This window comes from Diceros bicornis, chromosome 4, assembly GCF_020826845.1.
Source record: "Diceros bicornis minor isolate mBicDic1 chromosome 4, mDicBic1.mat.cur, whole genome shotgun sequence".
Classification (NCBI taxonomy): domain Eukaryota; kingdom Metazoa; phylum Chordata; class Mammalia; order Perissodactyla; family Rhinocerotidae; genus Diceros; species Diceros bicornis.
Genome location: NC_080743.1, coordinates 53,918,036 through 53,945,299, shown reverse-complemented (window position 1 = coordinate 53,945,299; position 27,264 = coordinate 53,918,036). Strand labels below are relative to the sequence as shown.

Sequence of the window (27,264 nt, the reverse complement as noted above, 5' to 3'; positions counted from 1 at the left end):
TTCTTGGACTCAGACTGAAGCCAGCACCAGGTCAAGGTTAGGTCAAGACAAGACTAAGCACCATTATCACAGGACAGCCGCCTACCTGACAGCACCAGATGCACAATTCTGGAAAGCTCTTGAGAACTCTCCCCTTCCCCCTGATGCATTTTCCTCCTGCTCCCCTCATCCTCCCACCACAGGAAAGGATCCTTCACCTTTTTGTCGGGTCAGAACCCTTCAAGATCCCAGCAGTGCACAGAGAGCCAGGCAGGAGCCAAGGGGGCAGCTGCACTTCCCTGAAGGGTCTCCCTGAAGAGGTGGGCAGTTCTAGAGCTCAGACTGACCCAAGACCCCACTGCAGGCCAAAGCAACCAGGAGGAGTCCGGAGGGCAGCCGGTGCTGGGGAGATGACAACCTAAGCAGTTCCTACAAGTGCAGGGCTGGCCTGGCCAGCACTATCGGGGAGAACGGGAGAGCAGAATAAAACTCCACCTGAAGCTTCTCTACAGCTTGAAGGGAACAAGTGTCCGATTCCTGAAAGGGCAAGAGGGGCTTCCTCCAGAGGACAAAGCCCTCCCCTGGCCTTGGAGGAAAAGTCTTCCACCTGGTTTTGAGGGGCACTGCCTAAGGAAAGGAGCAACAGCGGTCCACTACGGATCTTGAGATATCTTTAATTACTCTCAAAGGATGTGGGAAATCATGTATGTGGAGAGAGAGTGAGCAAGCAAATGTGGGAAATTGTTAACTGGTGCATTTAGGGGAAGAAATAGGGTGTTACTATTCTGGCAACTTTTTTGAATGTTTCTTTTTTCTTCTCTTCTCTTCTCCCTTTCTTTCTTTCTTTTTTATTATTTTTATTTTTTTCTTTTAAAAGAGCGACTGAAACTCACGTTCAAGTTCTCTTTAGGTGAAAAGTCTGAAAGCGAGATATTAGGCTTCTGAGTTCAAGGGAGACAGAGTGCAGGCTGCCCATCACATCTCACCTCTCCCAGCCTGGGAGATGCCTTCGACCCTGTGGCCCGGCCTCTGCACAGAGGCTCTTCTCTGCATCTAGACTTTGGGGCCCACCACACCTCTGGGGATGGAGAGGAAGACTCCTACATGCGGAGACGTCTCCAAAAGACTTCCTTGATCGGGAATCGAGCTGGGAGTAGCAGTGAAAGCACCAAATCTTAGCCCCAGACCACCAGGGAGCCACACAAGGGTTCTAATTTGGTCTTTCCAGATGAAAATTCTGAAAGTAAAGGTTAGATTTCTGCGACCCAGAGAGCAGAAGTGGAGGCGATTCCCAGCGGCCCAGGGCTGAATGCAGCTGTGCAAGGCTCCCAGCCCTTACCATGCTGTTCATCACCCCTCACCTCTTCCAGCCTGGGCAATGCTTTGGACTCTGAGGCCTGACAATGAGGAAACTGGTCTGTGTTCCATTCTAGTCCAGCTTCTGCATTGTGATGGCAGAGCCAAGGACATGCTCTCTTTCTGAACCTCAATGTCCTTCTGAGTAAGTTTCAGACTTGGCTCTCAGGGGGTGAGGAGCAGAGTCTGTCTGCTCCTTGATCTCTGAACTGGCTCAAGGGGCTCTCCTGATAACGGCACGTGTACAGGCTCCTTTTCGTGCCCAGACCAGCTCAATCAGTGGAGCATGAGACTTCATCTACGTGTCTTTGTCTGGAGCCTCAAGTGCAGTCTTCTGTTCGTTTTCTGTCACTCCATCCCGCAAATCAACCTGTTCTGCAAGTGTACTGGGATGAGGGAAAGCCAGGCGTGCTTCACAGGAAAGAAGTTCTTGGTTTTTAGAGACATGATAGCTGTCAGCCTGTAGAGCAGATTTAGGCGCTAGATGAGAACATTAGGGGATTTCTGGATCTAAAGGTAAAGGGAAGTCAGCCTAGTCCTGTGCCCTCCTTGGACGAACTGATTGTGTCCTGGTCTCCAATCAAACTCAGAACAGACAAAAAAAAATAAGCTTGTTTCCTAGTGCTGAGTAGGCTTCCAGGTTGTAATTGAAGCTCTCCCATGTTTCTTGTGAGTCGAAAATGCAGCTGCGCCTGCACCTCCATGCCAGCTCTCCTCCTTTTTTTGTTTTTCAAACTTGAAGGTAACTTTCAGGAAAATGAGGTTGTTTCTGCTCGGTTTCAAACCGGGGACCTCTCGTGCGTGAGGTGAACGTGACAACCACTTTAAAGCCATTGACAGAGGCCTGTGGCCATGACCATCAAACAGAGTCTGGTAAAATCTAGCCCATGGAATGGAGGGATGGAAAGCAAGCACAAGAAACCATTTCTAGTGACACAGAGCTGAAGAGTGGCAGAGCCATGACTGGGAAGGGAGGGATCACCTGACACTCTTCATTTCATGGGCATCTATTCCTACCTGGCACTTAGGAGTCTGAGACGTGGGTGGGCTGCCTTGGAGTATCTCTCTATGGCTCTGCTGCCAGACCTGAATAAGCTGGTGGTGACACTTGCTGTGATCACAGCCACCTTCATAGCTGCCGTTAAGTATTTGGAACAAGGTGAAGAAGAGAAACCTTGAAAAATAGATTTTTCAAGACCCAACAATATGCTGCCTCCAGGAAACACTTCTCAGCTCTAAAGACAAACACAGGCTCAGAGTGAAGGGATGGAAGATGACACTCCAGGCAAATGGCAAGCAAAAGAAAGCAGGTGTAGCCATACTTATATCAGACAAAGCAGGCTTCAAGATAAAAAAGAGAGACAAAGAGAGGCAGTATATAATGATGAAAGGGACATTCCACAAAGAGGACGTAACACTTATGAATTATGTGCACCTAACACAGGAGCAGCAAAGTATATAAAGCAGCTACTAACAGACCTAAAGGAAGAAATTGACAGCAACACAGTAACAGTAGGGCACCTCAACACCCCACTTACCTCAATGGATAGATCATCCAGACAGAAAGTCAACAAGGAAACAGTGGCCTTAAATGAAACACTAGACCAGATGGACCAGATGGGCATTCCATCTGAAAACAGCACAATACACATTCTTCTCAAGTGCACATGGAACATTCTCAAAGATAGACCATGTGTTGGGACACTAGGCAAGCCTCAATAAATTTAAGAAGATTGAAATCATATCAAGCAGCTTTTCCATCCACAACGCTATGAAACTAGAAATCAACTACAAGAAAAAAGCTGGGAAAGGCAGAAATATGTGCAGTTTAAACAAGATGCTACTGAACAACCATTGGATCAATGAAGAAATCAATGGAGAAATAAAAAAATACCTGGAGACAAATGAGAATGAAAACACAACATACCAATTCTTATGGGATGCAGCAAAAGTGGTGCTAGGAGGGAAATTTATAGCAATACAAGCCTACCTCAACAAACAAGAAAAATCTCAAATAAATAATCTAAAACTACACCTAACTGAACTAGAAAGAGATGAATAAACAAAGGCCAAAGTCAGCAGAAGGAGGGAAATAATAAAAATTAGAGCAGAAATAGATGAAACAGAGACTAAAAAAATAATAGAAAGGATCAATGAAACTAAGAGCTGGTTCTTTGAGAAGATAAACAAAATTGACAAACCCTTGGCCCGACTCACCAAGAAAAAAAGAGAGAAGGCTCACATAAATAAAAGCAGAAATGAAAGAGGAGAAATTACAATGTATACCACAGAAATACAAAGGATTATAAGAGAATACTATGAAAAACTATATGCCAACAAATTGGATAACCTAGAAGAAAAGGACAGATTCTCAGAATCATACAACCTCCCAAACCTGAATCAAGAAGAAATAGAGAATCTGATTAGACTGATCACAAGTAAAGAGATTAAAACAGTAATCAAAAACCTCCCAAAAAACGAAAGTCCAAGACCAGATGGCTCCTCTGGAGAATTCTGCCACACATTCAAAGAAGATTTAGTACCCATCTTCTCAAACTATTCTGAAAAATTGAAGAAGACACAATGCCTCCTAACTCATCCTACGAGGCCAACATCACCCTGATCCCAAAGCCAGACAAGGACAACACAAAGAAGCACAATATCGCTGATGAACATAGATGCAAAAATCCTCAACAAAATATTGGCAAACCAAATGCGGCAATACATTAAAAGGGTCATACACTATGATCAAGTGGGATTTATACCATGGATGCAGGGATGGTTCAACATCCACAAATCAATCATTGTGATACACCACATTAACAAAATGAGGAATAAAAAGCGCATGATCATCTCAATAGGTGCAGAGAAAGCATTTGACAAGATCCAACATCCATTTATCATAAAAACTCTCAATAAAATGAATATAGAGGGAAAGTACCTCAACGTAATAAAGGCTATATATGACAAACCCACAGCCAACATGATCCTCAATGGGGAAAAACTGAAAGCCATCCCTCTGAGAACAGGAACAAGACAAGGGCGCCCACTCTCACCACTCTTATTCAGCATAGTACTGGAGGGTTTGGCAAGAGCAATTAGGCAAGAAAAACAGATAAAGGGTATCTAAATTGGCAAGGAAGAAGTGAAACTCTCGCTGTTTGCAGACAACATGATTTTATATATAGAAAACCTTAAAGAATCCATTGGAAAACTATCAGAAATAATCAACAACTACAGCAAAGTTGCAGGGTACAAAACCAACTTACAAAAATCAGTGGAGTTTCTATACTCTAATAACAAACTAACAGAAAGGGGACTCAAGAATATAATCCCATTTGCAGTCGCAACAAAAAGAATCTAGGAATAAATATCTAGGAATAAATGTAACCAAGGAGGTGAAAGACATATACAATGAAAATTATGAGATATTATTGAAGGAAATCGATGATGACATAAAAAAATGGAAAGAGATTCCATGCACATGGATTGGAAGAATAAACATAGTTAAAATGTCTATACTAATGTTCATACTACCTGAAGCAATCTACCAGTTCAATGAATCCCAATCAGAATCCCAATGACATTCTTCACGGAAATAGAACAAAGAATCCTAAAATTCGTATGGGGCAACAAGAGACCCCGAATAGCTAAAGCAGTCCTGAGAAAAAAGAACAAAGCTGGAGGCAACACAATCCCTGACTTCAAAATACACTGCAAAGCTGAGGCCGGCCATGTGGTGCAGCGGTTAAATTCACGTGCTCCCCTTCAGCGGCCCTGGGTTCGCAGGTTTGGATCCTGGGCGCCCACCGACGCACCACTTGTCAAGCCATGCTGTGGCGGCGACCCCTATAAAGTAGAGGAAGATGGGCACGGATGTTAGCCCAGGGCTAATCTCCCTCAGCAAAAAGAGGAGGATTGGCAACGGATGTTAGCTCAGGGCTAATCTTCCTCACACACGAAAAAAGCTATAGTAATCAAAACTGGATTGTACTGGTACAAAAACAGACACACAGATCAATGGAACAGAACTGAAAGCCCAGAAATAAAACCACACGTCCACGGACAGCTAATCTTTGACAAAGGAGCCAAGAACATACAATGGAGAACGGAAAGTCTCTTCAATAAATGGTGCTGGGAAAACTGGACAGCCACATGCAAAAGAATGAAAGTAGACCATTGTCTTTCGCCATACACAAAAATTAACTCAAAAGGGATTAAAGACTTGAAGGTAAGATGGGAAACCTTAAAACTCCTAGAAGAAAATATAGGCAGTACACTCTTTGACATCGGTCTTGGAAAGATCTTTTCAAATACCATGTCTACTCAGGCAAGGGGAACAAAAGAAAAAATAAACAAATGGGACTTCATCAGACTAAAGAGCTTCTGCAAGGCAAAGGAAACCATGAACAAAACGAAAAGACAACCCACCAACTGGGAGAAAATATTTGCAAATCATGTACGCGACAAGGGGTTAATCTCCAAGATATATAAAGAACTCATACAACTTAACAACAAAAAAACCAACAACCCGATCAAAAAATGGGCAGAGGATATGAACAGACATCTTTGCCAAAGAAGATATACAGATGGCCAACAGGCACATGAAAAGATGTTCAACATCACTAATCATCTGGGAAATACAAATCAAAACCACAAGGAGATATCATCTTACACCTGTTAGAATGGCTATAATCACCAAGACAAAAAACAACAAATGTTGGAGAGGATGTGGAGAAAAGGGAACCCTCATTCACTGCTGGTGAGAATGCAAACTGGTGCAGCCACTATGGAAAACAGTATGGAGATTTCTCAAAAAATTAAAAATAGGAATAGCATACAACCCAGCTATCCCACTACTGGGTATTTATCCAAAGAACTTGAAATCAACAATTCAGAGAGACTTATGCACCCTTATGTTCATTGCAGCAGTATTCACAAGAGCCAAGACGTGGAAGCAACCAGAGTGCCCATCGACTGGTGAATGGATAAAGAAGATGTGGTATATATATACAATGGAATACTACTCAGCCATACAAAAAAGACAAAATCGTCCCATTTGCAACAACATGGATGAACCTTGAGGGTATTCTGTTTAGCGAAGTAAGCCAGACAGAGAAAGACAAACACTGTATGATTTCACTCATATTTGGAAGATAAGCTAACACATGGACAAAGAGAACAGGTTAGTGGTTACCAAGGGGAAGGAGGTTGGGGCGGTGAGCATAAGCGGTAAAGGGGCACATATATATGGCGACTGACAAATAATAATGTACAACTGAAATTTCACAATGTTATCAACCATTATGACCTCAATAAAAAAAAAACTAGAGACTTGTCAGAAAGAATAATTGTTTTAGGTCTTGGCTCTACTCTGATATACACACATATATATGTTTTTACTTTTATGTAGTCTGTAAAATCTGTGCAAAAGACTCTGACATAAATTAGAACTTTTTACATCTCCTGCCTAGACAGTGCTAGAATTTTGGAACATCTTAATTCCATTAACTCTCCTCCTGATTTTTGAGTTATTGGCATTAATTTTACTTCAACGCATATTTTAAATCACATAGACATTATTATTATTGTTTCAATAGTAATATTTTATTTGGCTTAACCACGTATTTAACCTATCCTTTGCTCTTCATTGCTCCCTTCATTTTCCACGTTTCCCTGGGGATCATTTAACTTCTGCCTAAAGAGTTACCCTTTGCATTTCTTTTGGTTAGGGTGTGCCGCTTATCTGGTCAGGTCTTCACCTCACTTTCCATTCAAAGATATTCTGTCAGAGATGAGTAGAGTGTAGTCGGTTGGAAATTATATTGCTTTAGCCCTTTAACAGTGTTTTCTTTTTCATTGCTTTTGCTGAGAATTCAGCTCCCAATCTTTGGATGGTGTAATAGGAATTTCCATCTGGTGCTGGTATGATTTTTTCATCTGTCTTTGGTGTTCAGCAGTTTTGGCTGTGGTTTGCTTGTCCTTACCTTGCTTGGAGTTCATAGATCTTCTTGCACAGGTGGTTTGATAGATCATCCTGATTTTTCCTTAATTATCCACAATATCTTTCAATATTGTTTCTGTCCCATTTCTGGCTGCTCCAACTTCTGAGACTTTAATTACACTTATATTAGGCCTTTATGACGTAACCCATATCTTTCTTACACTCTTTTCTTAGTTTTTATTCCTTTTAGCTCTCTATACTTAAACTCTACGTAGAGTTTCTTGCTACGTACATGTTTTCAGGTTAATCGTCTCTCTTCAAGTGGGGCCAAACTGCTATTAAACTGATCTATTTACTTTTTAAAAACGCTGACTATTACATATTTTATTTCTATAATTTCCAATGATTTTTAAAATAGGTTCTCTTGCTCTGGTGAAAATTTTTATCATGTCCTCTATTTTCTGATAAGCGAAAGCATAACATTTTATGTTTCTACCCGATAACTTCACTACCTCAATCACCTGTGAGTCAATTTCCATGGTTTGCTTTTTTTCTCTTGCTTCTGTTCCTTTACAGTCTTAGAATATAGTGATTGAATGAGGAACCTGTTGTGTGAAAAATGATGGATAGTTTGAATGATGTCAGCCTTCTCTGAAGATTATTCACCCTCTCCTCCAGCAGACAGCAGAAGAGCAGATCACCTCAGTCCAATCCAATCCTTGAATAAGCCGATTTACAGCTTGTTTGCACTCACGGGAAGTGTCAGTCTACAGCTAGTTTGCTTACACTGCTATGCTGTACACCGCCAGGGCTCCAACCTGAGACCTGGGGGTGTTTCCTTGGCCCCTCCTCTTTGATGAGTCCTGAACTTCAACTTTTATCCCATGAGCACCATGATACTGCTGAAAATTCCACTCTTTTTCAGCCACACTCTGCTTGCCTTCACAGCCTCTAGCATGCGCATTGCTTAATTTGCAAATGTCTTCAGGGCAAATCCTGTACCAAGCATCCAGCTCACTTACCAACTCCCTCCAGGATCTCAACTCCTCAAGTCTGAATACTTGGACAGCTCCACGTGTCTCTTCTTTTTCTTCTTTTCTCTCCAGATCCATGAGATTACTTAAAGTCCTGCTGTTTTCTCTCACTCTTAGCAGGTGCCCTCTCCCAAGCTTCTCAGTCTCTTGTTCCTCACCAAGAACTGGCAAATGCCCTGAGGGGAAAAGGTAGAGAGGTAGTTTCATTCCGATGAGCTCCTCTCTCTCTCTGGAGCTGATCCTTTGGGTCCTAGCTGCATTGGTATTTCTCCAAAGACTTCAAACAGAATTCCTTTAACCCTGACCTTATCTAGTTGTCTTCAGGGTGAATGCCGGCTTGCTTACAAACACTCCATCATAACTGAAAGAAGACATCTTCTACACTTCCAGATAAATTATAGTTCCCTCCTTTGGTTTCTTAAAAATAACACAAAACCAAAAACACTAAAACAACAAAAAGATGGGGTCACTGGACGTACTTGGATGTTTCTTATGATACTCGTGGTAAGTGTGACTGGATATTAAAAGCTCTTGCTAGAAGCATGTGCAAAAGATAGTCTCCTGTGAGCTAAGCAATCATCATTCTGTCTAAGTTCCAAGAATTTGATGAAGCTGGATCCAGTCCCCTGCTGCAGTGTCTCCACTATTGATTAAATCACCACCCAAATCATCAAGTTTCCAGATGCTGGTCGCTATTGTGGTCCTAATTTATTCTGGGGAACGTTGAAAGTCAGCAGCAGTGCAGTTAGAAGTAGGAACAAAGCACATAATAACAACAATAATAATAGCTTTCTCAGAGCTCTACTGTGTGACCAGCACGGTTCCTCTGTGCTTCACCATGTAATAACTTATTTAGTCCACATAACAACCCTGAGACAGTGTAGGTTATTAAGATCCCTTGTTGCAGAGGAGAACACTAAGGCTCTTACAGGCTGAGCTCACTTCCCAAGGGCCCCAGCCCTGTGAGCGTGAGAGCCAGCACTCAGACCCGGGCAGTGTGCCTCCAGAGCCCTTGCTCTTGGCCATCATGCTCAGTTGTAACTGGGAAGACTTCACTGAGATTGGCATCCCCTTCTTCTGGCTCAACCTCCAAGATTTTAAAGAGAAAAAGAAGATTAAAAGTAAAGCCTACAAAACACTCAGAGCTAATTAGTGAAATAGAGAAGGAGAGGAGAAAGAGCACACAAAACCATTTAGCCTTCCCCAGAAACAGACCTCAGGCTTCAGGGATGATGCAATCACACCTCCTAAGAGAAGTGTTTATCTGCCTTGAATTTTCTTCTTTTTTCAATTTTAATTTTTTTCATTGAGGTGTACTTGACATAGAACATTATATTAAATTCAGGTGTACAACATAATGATTCGATATTTGTATATATTGTAAAATGATCACCACAATAAGTCTAGTTAACATCTGTCACTGCACATAGTTACAGAATTCTTTTTTCTTGTCATGAGAACTTTTAAGATCTACTCTTTTAGCTACTTTCAAATATGCAACACAGTATTATTAGCTATTGTCACCATGTTATACATTACATCATCATGACATTTATTTTGTAGCTAGAAGTTTGTACCTTTTGACTCCCTTCACCACTTCACCTACCCTCCACCCCTCGCCTCTGGCAACCACCAATCTGTTCTCCGTATCTAAGAGCTTGCTTTTGGGTTTTGGGTTTTTTTGTTTGGTTTTTCTGTTTTTGTTTTTTTATAGATATCAACTGTAAGTGAGATCATACAGTATTTGTCTTTCTTTGTCTGATTTATTTCACTTAGCACAATGCCCTCAAAGTCCATCCATGTGGTCCCAAATGGCAAGATTTCAGTCCTTTCTTATGGCTGAATAATATTCCATTGTATCTTTCTTTATCCATCATCTGTTGATGGACGCTTAGGTGGTTTCCATATCTTGGCTATTGTAAATAATGCAGCAATGAATGGGGGGGGGTGCATGTATCTTTTCAAGTTAGTGTTTTCCTTTTCTTTGGATAAATGTCCAGAAGTGGAGTTACTGGATCATATGATGGTTCCAGCTTTAATATTTTGAAGAAACGCCATACTGTTTTCCATTGTGGCTGCACCAATTTACATCCCCACCAACGCTGCACAAGGGTTCCCTTTTCTCTACATCCTCGCCAACACTTGTTATTTCTTGTCTTTTTCGTAATAGCCATTCTAACAGGTGTGAAGTGATAGCTCATCGTGAGTTTGCTTTGCATTTCCCTGATGATTAGTGATGTTGAGCATCTTTTCACATACCTGTTGGCCATCTGTATGTCTTCTTTGGAAAAATGTCTATTCAGATCCTCTCCCAAGTTTTAAATCAGATTGTTTGTCTTTTTGCTGTTGAGCTGTATGAGGTTTTTTTTTTTGTATTTTGGATATTAGCCCCTTATCAGAGACATGGATTGTAAATATTTTCTCCCATTCAATAGGTTGCCTTTTCATTTTGTTGGTGGTTTCCTTTGCTGTGCAGAGCTTTTTATTTTGATGTAGTCATGCTTGTCTAGTTTTACTTTGTTGCCTTTGCTTTAGGTGTCAAATCCAAAAAACCAACTCTAAGACCAATGTCAAGGACTTGACTCTTCTTAATGGTCTGAACAAGGGAGTACCCAAGAGAGGCTCACAGAAAAATGTGACAGTGCCTTTTGCATTCAAAGTGTAGAGGGGATGGCTGAGCACTCCCACCTTCTTGAATTAGAGCAGGAGGGATCATTCCTGGAGTGACGAGGGGGACGGGAGTGAGGTGCCATAAAAATGAGCCCAAATCATGTTTTCAAAGATTATTAATGAACATAGCACTTTCACATTTAGCCATATCCATGTGCCTGTATCATTAACTACCTTACATTTTCCTTGCATTGATTTACATTTTTTACGAGGAAAATTTATTTTTAATATTGTCTATATATATACACATATACAAATGATATATATACACATATACAAGTGATAAGAAAAACACCAGTATGAATTGCCACAAGCAGGATGGAACTATAGAATTAGACAAAGGGGAAAAACCTGTGCTGTTATAGTTAATATCAGAGCTAATAAGCAGAGCTCATGAGGTTCCACAAGCATTCCCTTGAGGGCTGAGCAGTGGCAGCCCTTGGAGTAACCTAGAACAATGCCGGGGCTGGAGTGATCAATGTAAGAAAATCCTTGTTATGGCCGGTTTACCACTGCCCCACAAAAGCCAGGGCACAGAATGGTTCTTTACTGGCCAAGGGAAAACACTAATGTCCTCCTCTCAATCAAAGCTCAGGGACCACCTAGAGATCAGTACAGACCCAAGAGCTGCTGGCATTGGGGATCAAATAAATGGACTAAAGTCAATCTCATGCTGAGCAAGAAGTTAGGAACTTGAAATAAAACATCTCATGTGTAACTGACTGGCTAGCTGAATGAGCTAGATCTGCATCGTCTAAATGGTGTCTACTAGGCACATTGGCAATTGAGTGCTTGAAATGTGGCTAGTATTGAGAAACTGAACTTTTTATTTATTTGGTTTTTACTTAACTTTAACTAATTTGAATTTGAATAGCCACACGCAGCTAGTGGCTACAGTATGGGACAGCACAGGTTAGAGAATAACCATTATACCATAAAATCATCTACTTTATTTCCTTGTAGCAATAAACAAATTTAATAAGATCTCACACTTAATAACAATTCTGAATGGCTTTCTCCACCTGCTTAGATACAGGTGAATGTCAGCTCCTGCTGCCTTTGCCTCATTAGATTCCCACACTTCCACCAAGGGAATGGGAGCCTCAGTCCTGCTCTCTCACAGATGGGTTCTCGGCTGACTTGGAGTGACACAGAGCTCTGCCCAAGTGGGGACTTCATGCCTTCTGTCCCAAATTTGACTGATATCATTGTAGCACTGTGTTGACCCTAATATTGTGTACTGAGGAGTTTCTATGTTTTTGAAGGCACCAGGGCGAGTCAGTGAATCCGTGCTCTGGTTGGTGGGAGACCACAAAGTGCTATGCAAACTTTGCATGGATTAGGCGAGGTAGGAGTGAGGCTATCCCGTCAGAAATTGCGGGACAGTGGTAGAAGTTTGTCTGATCCCCAGGACACTGTGTTTGATTCTCAAGAATGACATCTTACTGAATTTTGGAAAACTAATTTCTCTATTGCACACACAAGACTGCAGTTTAAGAATGGAAGTCAGAGAAACAATGGCCCTAGAGGACAAGTAAGGAAAAGGTTTTGAGGTAGGACTTGGATGGTGATGGAGAGGTCTTGACTCTCAATGGGGGCCAAATGGTCAGGCCCAGGGAAGCTCTGGCACCTCGGGGGCTTCACTCTGGGTGCCATTACCCTTCACTCCCAAGTCCCTCCTGAGAGCAGAAGAGCATCCTGGAACAAAGGAAAAGCACAAGAGGTTTCCCAAATCCACCAGAAGCAGGGGGTGAGACACAAGGACCAGAATGGAGAAGCAAAGCGGTTTAGACACAGAGAGAATTACAATGGGTGTGTTAACTATACACCAACGGTGAACTGGTTTCATTTAAAGACTAAGAAGGACCTGTCTTCCAACAGTTCATGGACTAAAATTTCCAAGGAAGTGTGTCCACCCCTGAATACATTTCAAAGCTAGTATGATGTATATACAGATGTTAACATGAAAATTATATTTAAATAGTAGTAGTAAATAAGAGACTTTGGTTGAGTTATCTCACAGATTTCCTCATAAAAATGGGAAACAGTTATTACAACGTTGTCACTAAACAAAGACAAAAACAGGATTTATAAAAGAGACAGAAAAGAGAGGAGAAAGAAAACCACAGATAGCTTGGGAATGGCGAATTGTATTTTTCTTTTCCTTGGTAAACGAGTAAAGTCAAAAGCCTGAGGACAGCAAAGATATCACAATAAATATTTTGAACTTACTTTGCATCCTAGCCGAGGCCAAACCGGTAGAATAAGTATCAACATCACTTTAGGAATAACCACGTGGCTTTCAACTTTCTGTACTGAGGCATAATAAATATAAAGGAAAAAAAGCATACAGTTCAAAAACATTTACCAGTGTAAACCAACATGAATAACTACAGATGTAACGCCCAGACTAAGGTGCAGAGCATTTCCAGACCCCAGAAAACTTCCTCATGACTCTTCCCATGCAAGAGCTCACGGAGTAATCTCCACCCCTGCCACCTGCTGACTTCTACCAATACAGGTTAGTGTTTCCTGCCCTTTACCTTCATATAAATTGAATGGTAAAGTATGTACTTGGTTTTTTGTGGGAAAGGTGCATGTGTCTGACTTTTTTCAATCCACGTTAAGTCTATGAAATTTATCCATGTCTCCCACTTAGCTCTTTGTTTCTGTGTGTGTTCCTTCTATGAATATATCTCAACATATTTCTTTCTTCCATTATTCTTGGACTTGTGAGTTGTTTCCAGTTTAGGATACTTTGAATTGGTATGAACATTCTTTTTTTTTTTTTTGATGTTTTAATAGTTTATAACATTGTGAAATTTTTGGTTGTACATTTTTGTTTGTCCGTCACCATATATATATTTCTCTCTTTACCCCTTGTGCCCACGCCCTACCACCATTGCCCCTGTAACCACAATACAGTTTTCTCTGTCCATGTGTTGCTTTATATTCCACATATGAGTGAGATCATACAGTGTTTGTCTTTCTCTTTCTGGCTTATTTCACTTAACATAATACCCTCCAGGTCCATCCATGTTGTTGCAAATGGGACGAATTTGTCTTTTTTTATGGCTGAGTTGTATTCCGTTGTATATATATATACCACATCTTCTTGATCCTATCATCAGTCGAGGGACACTTGGGTTGCTTCCACTTCTTGGCTATAGTGAATAATGCTGCAATGAACTTAGGAGCGCATAAGACTCTTTGGATTGTTGATTTCAGGTTTGTTGGATACATTCCCAGTAGTGGGATAGCTGGATCATAGGGTATTTCTATTTTTAATTCTTTGTGGAATCTCCGGTATGAACATTCTTTTAAATGTCTTTTGGTGGTGATGAAATAATGAGAATAATAAGAAATTTTCATATATCGAGGAATATGAGGAAGCCATTTTAGTTTTAAAACCAGATTCTGCCCAAACGTGTTTTCCCCAGAGTGGCCTGACTTATGACCTGTCGAACATGCACTGTACGTCTGCTTTAAACATTAAACATTATCCCAAAGCAAAGAATGTACTGTTCTAAGATAGGGATGAATGCCTCCCTTCCTCTGACACCGATAGCAGCACTTCTTTGAAGAAGAGCATTCCTTCCCAGAAACCAGGGTCAGGTTGACTTGCTGTGTATGTGCTAAACTGCAGTAAAACATCTTGTGCCTTTGAAAAAAAAGTATTCCTATCATGCTTGATGTATGTTCTTTGTTCTGAAAAGACACATAATCACGCTGTAAACCACGCTTCTCTGGAGTGCGTTCTTCCCTGGTGGAGACTGCACTTCCGGGCTAGTCCTCAGCTTTGCTCAAATAAATTTCACCTTATCTTTCTTATCTATAGATTGGTTATTGATTATTTGTGTCAACAGTGGACATATTCACACATTTCTCTAGGGCAGCTCATTCCAATAGAAATATAATGCCAGTCACAAGAATTGTAAATTTTCTAGTAGATACATTTCATAAAGTAAAATGAAAGAGGTGAAGTCTATTTTAATAATATTTTATGAGACCTACTGTATATCAAAAATATAATCATTGCAACATGTGATACCAGCAACATTTCAAGTGTTCAGTGGCTACATGTAGCTTGTAGCTACCACATTGGAGAGCACAGGTCTAAAGTATAGAGCTAAAGCAGAATTTCTGGGCCACAGCATACAACTGTGTATGTACGATCTGTAGCTGATACTTCCAAAATTTTTTCCAACATTGTTGACCTTATTTATACTCTTACTGGAAATGAATGAGAGTTTCCAGTGCTGCCCATCCTGTCAACATTTGGAATTGTCAGTCTTGTTTTTCTGCCAGGTTTATGAGGTAATAGTTACATGCAGTAAAATTCACCAACATTAGATTACACGACATAATTTTCAATGATATAATTTCTTTGCAAGGCTGGATTTAATCTTCAACTAAATATTTTATTTTTCGATGTTACAAATTCAGCAACAAAATTTTTCCTTGAGGAAATATCACATTTAAAGTAGAAGCACTAAAATATTTTTTCTAGAAATTCTTAATTCTCTTATTTTAAATTTATATATTAATTTATATAAGTGATAATTACCGCCCTTAAACTAATCTGGGCAGTAATACCTTTAAATTTTGAGAGACCTAATTTGTCTATTCCCTCTAGAGGAAGTGAAAGTATATTGATTTGTTTCTGAAACAATATATTTATAAAAGAGAAAGATTTCATCAACCTACTGGACACTCTAAAGGAACTAATTGTGGTAGGTAACATTATTTAAGGTGGAAACAGAGGCAATAATATCTATTAAACAATGCTTACTGGTGAGGGAAACAAAAGGAAATAATGTAGTAACATGAGGTCCTTGAAGGACCCTCATTGCTAAAAATCAGCGTAATTCCATGATATCCTTTTGAGGACAAGATACTGTCCTATCCAGGGTATACATCTGTGCGTGAAGTCATTGCTTTTCAAGATTTTATTAAGGGCTGAACTTGCTTACAGTTCTGGAAAATATTAAATCATGATTTGTATACTTGTCAGAATTGTTCATGTTGCTAATTTAATTGCTTGTTTGTAATGATATAACTGTCTTTCCTCTCCTTTATGTAGTCTAATTTAAACAATCTTTGAAGAACTTTAAAGAAAAGGTTTTTTAGCTATTTAGAAATAGAAGTATAATGATGTACGCCTGAAATTTATACAATGTTATAAACCAATGTTACTGCAATAAACAAAAAATTTAAAACAAAAAAAATTAACAAAAGAACTATGTGAAAAAAAATTAAAAATAAAATAAAATAAAAATAAAAAAAAGAAACTTGAGTATACCAGTCAAAGAAAGCTGCTCCTTGCATGCTAGAAATTCAGTTTTCTTCCTATACTAAGACCTTCCTTAAGTGTAGCAATTGACTAAAGCCAAGAGTTCCTGCGGAGGGATCGTATGCTTTCAGATCATCCTTATTATAGATATTCCACTTTTTGCAGAAATTGACACCTATTGCTTGGGCCCATAAGGTTCTCTCATTTGAGAGACAAGATGTGAACAACTTCTCAGTGCTACAGTCTCCAGTACCAGGAAATACCAGAATCTGCAGCACAACAGGCAATCAAAAAAGACTCACAGACCAGATTAGCTGTCATCTACTACCTAACAAGGAATGGATCCCTGTCAACCACCACTAGCTGTCCAACATATGCAATATAATATGTCTGTGTAATGTTCAAATGTTCTTCTGTTGTACCTCCCCCTTGGTTAAGTCAGGACGGCACCACTCCTCTTATTAGAATATCACAGATAGATGTATAGAAAGATTGTTGTATTGGCAAGTAAGTGAGGAAAGGTACATTGGTAGAGTTGGAAAAGAAATTGGACAATAATTTGGCACCCCTTCTGTGAAAGGCAAATTTGCAGGATTTCCTAAAATGAGAAGCATATAAACACTACAATGTAGCAATTGCACCTCCAGTTGTCCACACTATAGAAATACCTGCATAAGCAGCCAAAGATATGTGAACAAGAATGAGGGGTGCAGCATTATCTGTAACCATGAAACCAACTTAATTTAAAAAGCAATATGAAAAAGGTTAAATAAATAATGCACAAACTATGGAAGAAATGTCTTTGTCAAAAATAACGCAGAGGATAGTTATGATGATGATTCCACTGATCACAACATTGTTGATAGAGCCATTACCAAATCCAGCCACATCCTGGGGATAGGACACTTTTGCTGGCCTCATATTACAGATGAAAAAATTGTGGCACATCAACACCAAATGCTGGAAAGGATGTGGAGCAACAGGAACTCTCATTCATCGCTGGTGGGAATACAAAATGGTACAGCCAGTTTGGAAGGCAGTTCGGCATTTTTTTGCAAAACTAAAAATATTCTTAACATATGATCCAGCAATCACATTCCTTGCTCTTTATCCAAAGGGGTTGAAAAGTTATGTCCGTGCAAACACTTGCACACAGATGTTTATAGCAGCTTTATTCATAATTACCAAAACTTAGAAGCAATCAATATGTTTTTCTATAGCTAAACTGATAAATAAACAGTGGTCCATCCAGACAATGGAATATTATTCAGCACTAAAAAGAAATGAGCTATCAAGTCATGAAAAGACTTGGAATCTTAAATGCATATTACTAAGTGACAGAAACCAATGTGAAAAGGCTCCATGCCATATGATTCCAACTCTACGACATTCTGGAAAAGGCAAAACTATGAAGAGAGTAAAAAGATCAGTGGTTGCCAGAGGTTGGGGGAGGAGGATGAATAGGCAGAGCAGGAAGGATTTTTAGGGTAGTGAAAATACTCTGGATGATACTATGATGGCAGATACATGCCATCGTACATTTGTCCAATCCCATAGAATGAACAACACCAAGAGTGAACTGTAATGTAAACTATGGACTTTGGGAGATTATGATGTGTCAATGCAGATTCACCAACTGTAACAAATGTACCACTCTGGTAGGGGATGTTAATAAAGAGGGAGGCTATGCATATGGGAGGGGGGACAGGGAGCATAGGAGAAATCTCTGTTACCTTCCCCTCCAATTTTGCCCTGAACCTGAAAAGCTCTAATTGTTGTCTTAATTAAAAAAAAAAAAGTAGGCTCACTTGAGAAGCTCCATCTTCCCAAAGTAAGCATTTTGAGAAATGAATGTAAGCATACCTACAAAATTAAACACAAGTGCGCGCGCGCGCGCGCGCGCACACACACACACACACACACACACACACACACACAAACACAGAAATATTAAAGCAGCCAAAGTTCAACTTACTTCTACAAGCCTATAAAGGGCGGAATACAGATTTTATCCCACCATACCAGAAGCCGGGTTCTTAGGTCTCCGTTTCAGGAATTCCTCTAATTCACGTATCAACCGGACATCCCAGCACATATTGTGTGAGAATCAGGTTGGGGATGTGGGATGGCTCCAGAGAGCTATTAGATGAAAAGTGGATACCACCCAGAATAGGGGAGGGTAAATTTTCTAGGAGGAAATCTACAGGTGATCAAGAGCAGGAAATAGGTGAGAGTCAGTCAAAATCCACACCCTCTACGTCCCTGGGTGGGCTCGAACCACCAACCTTTCGGTTAACAGCCGAACGCGCTAACCGATTGCGCCACAGAGACACAGCACACTACCTCTCCCGGCCTCCTTAGGGAGTGAGCACGTACTAACTCTTAGGCTCTGCCGCCTGCCTTGCAGGAAAACTGCAGATTCCAAAGCCTCGGAAAACCAGAGAGATTACCTTAATGAATCGAGATCTTCGTCTGATTGGAAACCTGTGCGTTGGGCGATTCCGAAGGAAGAAGGGCAGCCGAATCGCCTCGCTCTAACTCCTTGCCCATGACTCGATTCAGAAGCCAGTACCCCCGGAGTCGCCCAGGGCGCGACCCTCCCGGGCGTGAGCCGAGTGGGGCCCAAGGACCCCTGAACGCCCAGTGGGCTCCCGGGATGGCTCTTCCCGTCGCTTTGCCTTCACCCGACCGCCCTTCGTCGCCAGCTCTCCCCAGGCCCGGGACGGATGCGCGGGCTGGAACAAGTGTGAAGGACATACAGCGGTCAGAGAACGAGCGTTTGCCCACCCTTCCGAGAGGCTTCGGGGCTGGTGGGGTGCTGCCGCTTCCTTCTTCGGATTCTTGGGTCCAGCACGCGAGCTCCGCGAGGGCAGAGGTCGTGGTGATGGTCGCCTGTGGGCCCCCTCGCAGAGAACAGGGTCTGGCACTCACCAGGGCTCTATTAGATCATGTTGAATTCATACATCGTCTTTAGCTTTTAGTCCCACGAAGAACCCTGAGAATGGAAATAATGAAACGTTTCTCAAAGCTGAATTTCTTCTTGAAGGGTCTTTATCGCAGTTAATTGACTGCACAGTATTGGGGGGCGGGGCGAGGTGCGGAGGCGGGGTGGGTTGTAGGAGGACAGGAAAGGCCTACAGTGCACCATCCGCACGCTTGAGCTCCCCGCGCACAGCTCCTCTGGGTCATTGTGCTCAGTGCGGTCGGTAGGACCGGGGGAGACCCGGGGGCGGGAAAAGGGATGGGGCCAAAAGGGAAGCGCGAAGAGGAGGGAAAGAAGCAGCGGAGGCGACTACCGGGTCAGCAAGACCTCCTAGGAGGCCTGTGCAGAGGCAAGGGCCAGACCCTGCGGAGATGAGAAGCGTTTGTGTTACGTAGCAGAATGAGGAGGAAAGGAGGGGAAAACAGAGAGAGAACAGGAAAGAACGAAAAACGCGAAGACCTGTGGCTCTGTAAAATAAAGCAGCAAAATATTACGAAAGCTTTTACGTCAAAACGACCTCGAGAAAGCACAGCAGCTGCCAGCAGGCCGCTGGCTCTGGGCGACCCCGCAGTGTTTACTACCCTGCGTTGTGCCTGCAGCACCTTTGGTTCCAATCCGAGTCACGGGGGTATCCGGTCACTTTATGGCGGGAGTTAAAAATCTCTGCATCAGCCTCGCTGTTTGCCTGCGGCGAGAGAGCAGTTACCTGCGGCTCCGGAGCTCACCGCGCCGAGAAGAACGGAAAGGAAACCCCACGGCGCGCACACCGTGAGCGTTCTAGAGAAACGCCGAACTTGCTCCGAGTCTGAACATGCACGGGACCTATCCCAAAAGGTGCCGCCTTGTATTGGCATGTTTCCAGTTCCGCACCCATTTTTCTGGTTGAGATATTTCAAACATCAGCGAAGCCTTTTTAGACCAAATGAGATAGTTCTCACTCCAACTGGATCCTTTAAATAAAATATACTAAATATAATAAAATCGAAACTTAACATCCCCCTCCCGCAATTTTTTGGCTAACAGTAAATGATGAAAGTATACTTCACATAACGTCCACAAATCTTGAGCACACAGCCTGGTGAATTTTCATAAAAGTAACCACTACCTAGGTCAAGTTATGGAAATTTGCATCAGTCCAAAAATTTAGACCTCCTTTCCAGTCAATCTTCACACCACCCCCATTTAGGCAATCAGTATTCTGATTTCTGTCTCCATAGATTAGTTTTGGCTGTTCTCGAACTTCCCATAAATGAATATGATTTTGTGCCTGGCTTCCTTTTTTCTTTTCATGCAACATAATGCTTTTGAGATGCATCCATTTGGTTGTGTGTCAGTAAATCATTTTGGTATTACTGATGAGTGTTATTTCAATGTGTGAATACACTACAGTCAATGGACAATTGGGATATTTCCAGTTGGGGCTGTTGTGAACAAGGCTGCCATAGATATTTTTGTATGAGTCTTTTCTGGACTAGGGCATTCATCTCTTTTGAGCATAAACCTAGTAGTGGAATTGCCGGGTCATGGAGTATTTATATGTTTAACCTTGTTAGTAACTACCAGTTTTCCAGGATGGTGCACTATTTTACTCTCTCACCAGCAACAGGAGATACAGTTGCTACACATTCTTGTCAGCACCTGGTGTTCTCTGTCTCTTAAATTTTACCCATTCTGCTTGGCATATATCTAGTTAAAATACTATATATCATAGTATTTTAAATTTGTGTTTCCCTAAAGAGTTAAGATGCCCTCTCTTATGCCTTTTGGCCATAAAGAAATCTTCATTAGTGAAGAGATCCTGTTAAAGAGTGTTGTCCACTTTTAATTGGCTTGACTTTTTTTGTTTTACTTTTTATAGAAACTTTTTATAGTATTAGAACAGATTTAGATTTACAGAAAAGATGAGAAGATCACACAGAGGATTTCCATACACCCCACATCCTGTTTCCCCTCCTATTAACATCTTACATTAGAATGGTACATTTGTGATCGTTAATGAATGAATACATTATTGTTAACTAAAGTCTCTATTTTATTCAGATTTTTACCTAGTGTCCTTTTTCTGTTCCAGGATTCCGTCCAGGATATCCCGTTACATTTAGTTATTATGTCTCCTGATGCTCATCTTGAGACTGTCACAGTTCCTCAGAATTTCCTTCTAGTTGATGACCTTGAAAATTCTCAGGAGTACTGGCCAGGTATTTTGTAGAATGTCCCTCAACTGGTATTTGCCTGATGTTTTTCTCATGATTAGACTGGAATTTTCGGGTTTTGGGGGACAACATGCCATTCTCACCATTTTGTACCATGGGTATGTGCTATCCACATGATTTACCAATGTTGATGTTAATGTTGATCATCTGGTTGAGGTTGTTAGGTTTTTCCACTGTAAATTTAATCTTTTTACCCCGTTTCCATACTGTCTCTTGGGAAGGAAGTCACTATGAGTATCCCACACTTAAGGAGGGTAGAGTATCTACGTAAATTATTTGGGACACTTCTATGGGACATTTGTTGATTTTCCTTATTTATTTACTTATATCAGTATGGACTTGTGGATATTTATTTTATACTTTGGGATTATAATCCAATACTATTTTATTTGTTTTGTTGCCGAAATTGTTCCAGTTTTGGCCATTGTGAGCTCTTTCAGTTGGTTTCTGTGTCCCTTTGACATACTCCCATCATAGTGGAAGTTTTTTTCGTTGGTTGAGTTTTCTTTTTTTTTTTTTAGTACTTTCTGGGAGTGCAAGATGCTCCAGTCTGATCTTGTATATTTCCTGCCCCAGTCTTAGTTTCAGCCACTTCTCCAAAGAGCCCTGATTCCTTTTATTGGTGGCTTGCCTTTTTATTGTTGGTGTTTAAAAGATTTTTGTATTCAGAATTTGAGTCATTTGTTAGATAAATGTATTTAAAATAACTTCTCCCAGTCTGGCTTGCCTTTTCACTTTCCTATCATGATTTTTTATGAATGTATATATTTTTTTATTTTCATGAAATCCAATTTATCTCTATTTTTTTTCTTTTATTGTTAAAGCCTTGTGTTCTCTGAGAAATCTCTCCTACCCCAGAATCGTGAATATATTATCCTGTATTTAACTCTAGGAGCTTTAGATATTTAATTTCTATTTTTAAATCTATGGCTCATCTCAAATTCATCTCCTGAACACAGCAGGCTTGGGAATACTAAACACTAGAGAATCATGTTGTACCCACCAACCATATGACCCTCCAGAAACCTGCTTTATATTTTTTATGTAAAATCATTCATGATATTTTCCTGCTGTGCTCTAGTGCTTTCTCTCCTTGTCCCTGTCTCCTCCCCCCAACCCCTGGGCTGGAGAGCTTGTGGAAGCATTGGTATATGAATCCAGTGGCTTTCCTCCCTAACTGCCATCCAGGCATTAGGAAGCTTCAACTCTGCCACTCCGACTACTTCTCACACCCACTAACTGGTCACTAGAAACTAGAACGTGACTGCCAACCAACAGTGTCTCTAAACACTCATGGTTCCATAACCTTATTTGCCACCAACAACAGCAATGGGGAGATGGCCTCTGCTCACTTCTGCCAGCTCTCGTAAGTGCATGTCATTTCTATCCAGAACCCAACCTGCAAGAGAATCTGAGAAGTATAATTTTTAGTTTCCCAACCTCTTCAACTAGGAGGATGGAATGGATTTTGAGTGAGCCAATTGACACAAAGTTTTTTTAATCCCTCTACAAGAGCACTGCCTATTTTTCCAAGACATATCATTTTTTAAATATGCAGAGAGAAGATGGGATAAAAGAAAATATTCTAAACTTGGTAGAATGTGCCCTCTGGAAGTGGAGAAGGGAATGGAAGTGAGATAAAGAGAAGAAATAATGAAAGACAGTCAGGACCTTGCTCAGAGCAGCCACCACAGTGTGTCCTGAACTAAGGAGCATAATCATCTTCATCCTTTGCATCTGGGATCTAAGAATATGTATTAACTGATGGGTGAGATGGAATTCCAAAAACCTCTAGGAAAACAAGACAGTTTATGCAAGTAGACCAGTCTGTTAACAAAGGCAGGAAGCAACTTTTTTAGAAAACCAAAAAGAAAGAAACCTCACAAGGAAGTGGTAGAAATAAGACTACATCAGGAATCCCCAACACACTAATATCTGCTAATTGTAATGGAACCAATCTTCTCAGATTGGATATAAAACTAAATTCCAGATACAGCAGTTTATTAGACAGAAAAGGGTTAAATATTAAGAGCGGTACAAATCAGTAACAGACTAATTGTGAACAAAAGAATAAAACAATGAAAACATGAATATCCGAAAAAAGTACACAGCAAAAGAAAGCTTTAAAGGAGAGGGCCAAAATTCTAGCATCTACCTCGAATCTAATTTAACTGTCTTTCCCTGAACTGGCCTCCCTGGGTGGCTGCAGAGGCTGTGGTGATGGGAAGAAATCCTGGAGTGAAATTTTCATTTATTCACTCTTGTATAGGTTTCTGTAAGACCTGAGAATTCAAAAGCAAAATTCGATTCTTGGCCTTTTCCAGGGACTCAAAAGAGGCAGAGGAAGGAGAGAAACTCAATTATCATTCAGATCTTCTGGAGTCTCAGAGACATCCTCACTAGTCCAGCTTTCTGTACTATCACTGGGTCTTGAATGCCTATTTGGGGAAAAGAACTGGCGTCCCTCTCAAGGTTGAGAGGAAAGGGTTTGGGAAGCACTAAGCAATGGTAGGGCAAAGAGAATGTGTCAGCAAGTGAGAAAATGAACTTTCCATTGGTCCATGCCAGATATGGACCAGAGACAAGAAACGGGTTGAATTTCTGGTGCTTTTCTACAGAAGTCTTTTATCTATTTGTGAAGTACCTACTTCAAAATAGGCTTTTGCAAATCCAGTGTTTGGATGTGAATGCCAACACTTCATAGTGTTGCCTGACATAAATCTCCTATGTGAGACTTTGCTCTGGGTGTTCTTTTTGTTCATTGATGATATCTTCCAAAAGGAACACTGAGAACATCTATTTTGGAACTGTTCTTCCCAAGTCCTTCCAGTGACTCTGGTTTGAGCTACTGTGCCCTGCTGCTGGGAAGCATTGGTGTTCAGTGATAGTATTCTCACCTCCCATGCTGGAGACCCAGATTCGATTCCTGGCACAATGCGGTGTGCACAATCATCTTACTTGAACACTGTATTTCTCAGGCATTTTAGGTGGATTCAAGGTTCTGACCTCCAGGAACTGCCCAGGAACAGCCTCGACATTAAAGGGGAAAATAGGAATTAAAACCCCTTGGGTTATTTCCAAGTAGAAGACATCAAGGAATTTGTGTGAAGAGGGACTTTGCAGAGACTATGTCTTTGAAGCACAAGTGTGTCTGATGGGTCTCTGAGGTTTTGCATATGTGGGCCTAAAATCAGTGTTACTTTTATTCTTTCCCCTGTTGGATCCCTGGAATCCAAAGAGTCATCTACTCACTGATTCGTGTGCTGGATCTTGGACAGATCACTAGGCCATGTGTCACTATGCAGTGGGAATCAAGAAATGAAATTGCTGAAACGAAAGAAGCCACAAGGCCGGGCAGACACCCCTGTGGAGAGGGGTGGTGAGGGGCCCCGGGAAGGGAGAGACTTGTAGGGAGGAATCCACAGGGAGATGAGGGGAACTGTGTAGACTGGCCTCAAGCCTTCCTGTGAAGGTAGGCCTCAGTCTTTTGCTTGTCTTGGTAAAACTAAGGATGAGCTCCAAGTGGAGAGCAGCACATAGGAGAAAACCATTTTTATTACCCCTGTTTGTTTTACAGTCCACCAGGGAAGTCTTCTGTTTAGTGGATCCTTTTTATGCTTATGGGTAAGCAGCTCTTGGGGGGAGGCCATGACAATCCTTAGCTCAGGAGGTTTGGAGGAGGAGACTCTGGAAAATGAAGACTCAGGTATTATATGGTTTGTCCAACCCATTTTCATCAACCAATTTACTCAGCACAGCTTATGTGGGTCCCATGTATCACATCATGGCTGCTACATTGGTGGACTGAGTAAGTGCCACTGCTAATTTTGTTCTCAAAGAGATAAGAAATGATTGACCCAGAGCCATGGGAGTGAGATGCAAGAGCAGAACTTAAAGTACTTTTAGCCATCTTGTCCTCTCTCTGCTACCTCTGAACATCAGGCTTCCACACACACTAGTTCAAAATAGCCTTCAGTCTCTATGAAGGTTTATAATTTTTCATAATTCCTATAAGCCATGTTTCCTTCTTGCTTCTATAGTTCTTTCAGGATTGATTTTGGGGGGCTCTCAGCAGCCTAGGCTAGTTCAACGTCCTGGATCATTTGTCTGGTTTTGGTTAAGGTAAAGCTTGCCTTGTAGAATGAATTAAGAAGTGTTGCCTAGGCTTCTATTTCCTGGAAGAGATTCTAGAGAATTGGTATCATTTCTTCCTTAAACTTTTGTTAGAATTCACCAGTGAAACCATCTAAGTCTGTGCTTTGTTTTAGGAGGTTATTAGTTGTTGATACAATTTATTTAATAGATACAGGCTGATTTAGATTATCAATTTCTCCTTGTGTGAATTTTGGTAACTTGTGTTTGTCAGGATTTTGGTCCATTTCATCTAAGTTATCATATTTGTGAGCAGAGGGTTGTTCATAATATTCTTTTATTATTGTTTAATGTCCGTGGGATCATTACTGAGGGTCCCTCTTTCATTTCTATTATCAGTAATTTGTATCTTCTCTCTTTATTTCTTGCTTAGCCTGGCTAGAGTTTTATCAATTTTAAAGATCATTTGAAAGAACTAGCTTTTGGTTTCATTGATTTTTCTCTATCAATTTCCTCTTTTCAATTTTGTTGATTTCTGCTCTAGTTTTTATTATTTCTTTTCCTATGCTTACTTTGGATTTAATTTGTTCTTTTTCCTTTTTCTGTGAGTTTTCTAAAGTGGAAGCTTAGATTATTGACTTTAGACCTTTCTTCTTTGCTGATGTATGCATTCAATGCTGTGAATTTCCTTCTAAGAATTACTTTTGCTGCATCCCACACACTTTCATAAGTTGTAATTTTATTTTTATTGAGCTCAAAATAATTGATTTTTCTGGAGACTTTTTCTTTGACCCATGTGGTATTTGAAGTGTGTTGTATAATCTCCAAATTTTGGGGGTTTCCAGCTATCTTTCTGTTATTGATTTCCAGTTTAATTCCATTGTGCTCTGAGAGCAGGCGTTGTATCATTTCTCTTCTTTTAAATTTGTTGAGATTTGTTTTATGGTCTAGAATGTGATCTATCTTGGTGAATGTTCCATGTAAACTTGGAAAGAATGAGTATTCTGCTGTTGTTAGATGAAGTCATCTATAAATGTCAATTAGATCGAATTATTGATGGTGTTATTCAGTTCAACTACATCCTCACTGATTTTCTGCCCACTGGATTTGTCAATTATTGATATGGGGTGCTGAAGTCTCCAACCATAACAGTGAATTTTTCTATTACCCTTGCATTTCTATCATTTTTCCCTCACGTATTTTGATGCTCTGCTGTTAGGTGCATACTCATCAAGTATTGTTATATCTTTTGGAGTATTGACCCCTTTATCATTACACAATGCTCATCTTTGTTCTTGATCTTCTTTTTTGCTCCAAAGTCTGCTTTGTCTGAAATTAACACAACTAATGCTCCAGTTTTCTTTTGATTAATGTTAGCATGGTATGTCTTTCTCTATTTCTTTACTTTTAATTTACCTGCATCTTTAGAGTTAAAGTAAGTTTCTTATTTAAATATGGTGTTGGAAGAGAGCTCTGTGGATACACTGGACTGCCAGAAAGATGAACTAGTGAGTCCTAGGTCAAATTAAACCTAAACTACTGCTGGAGGCAAAAATGATAAAATTGAGGCTGTCCCACTTTGGGTACATCATGAGAAGACAGGATTCTTTGGAAAAGACAATAATGCTTGGTCAAGTAGAAGGCAGCAAGAAAAGAGGAAGACCAAATATGCGATGGATTGTCTCCATAAAGGAAGCTTT

General features: G+C 40.7%; 1 non-coding gene across 1 annotated transcript; it reads right to left on the bottom strand.

Moving 5' to 3' along the window:
* Nucleotides 1–18,533: 18,533 nt before the first annotated feature.
* TRNAN-GUU (transfer RNA asparagine (anticodon GUU)) lies at nucleotides 18,534–18,607 on the bottom strand. Its single transcript has one exon. It is a non-coding gene; the product is annotated as a tRNA-Asn (tRNA).
* Between the last annotated feature and the right edge of the window lie 8,657 nt (nucleotides 18,608–27,264).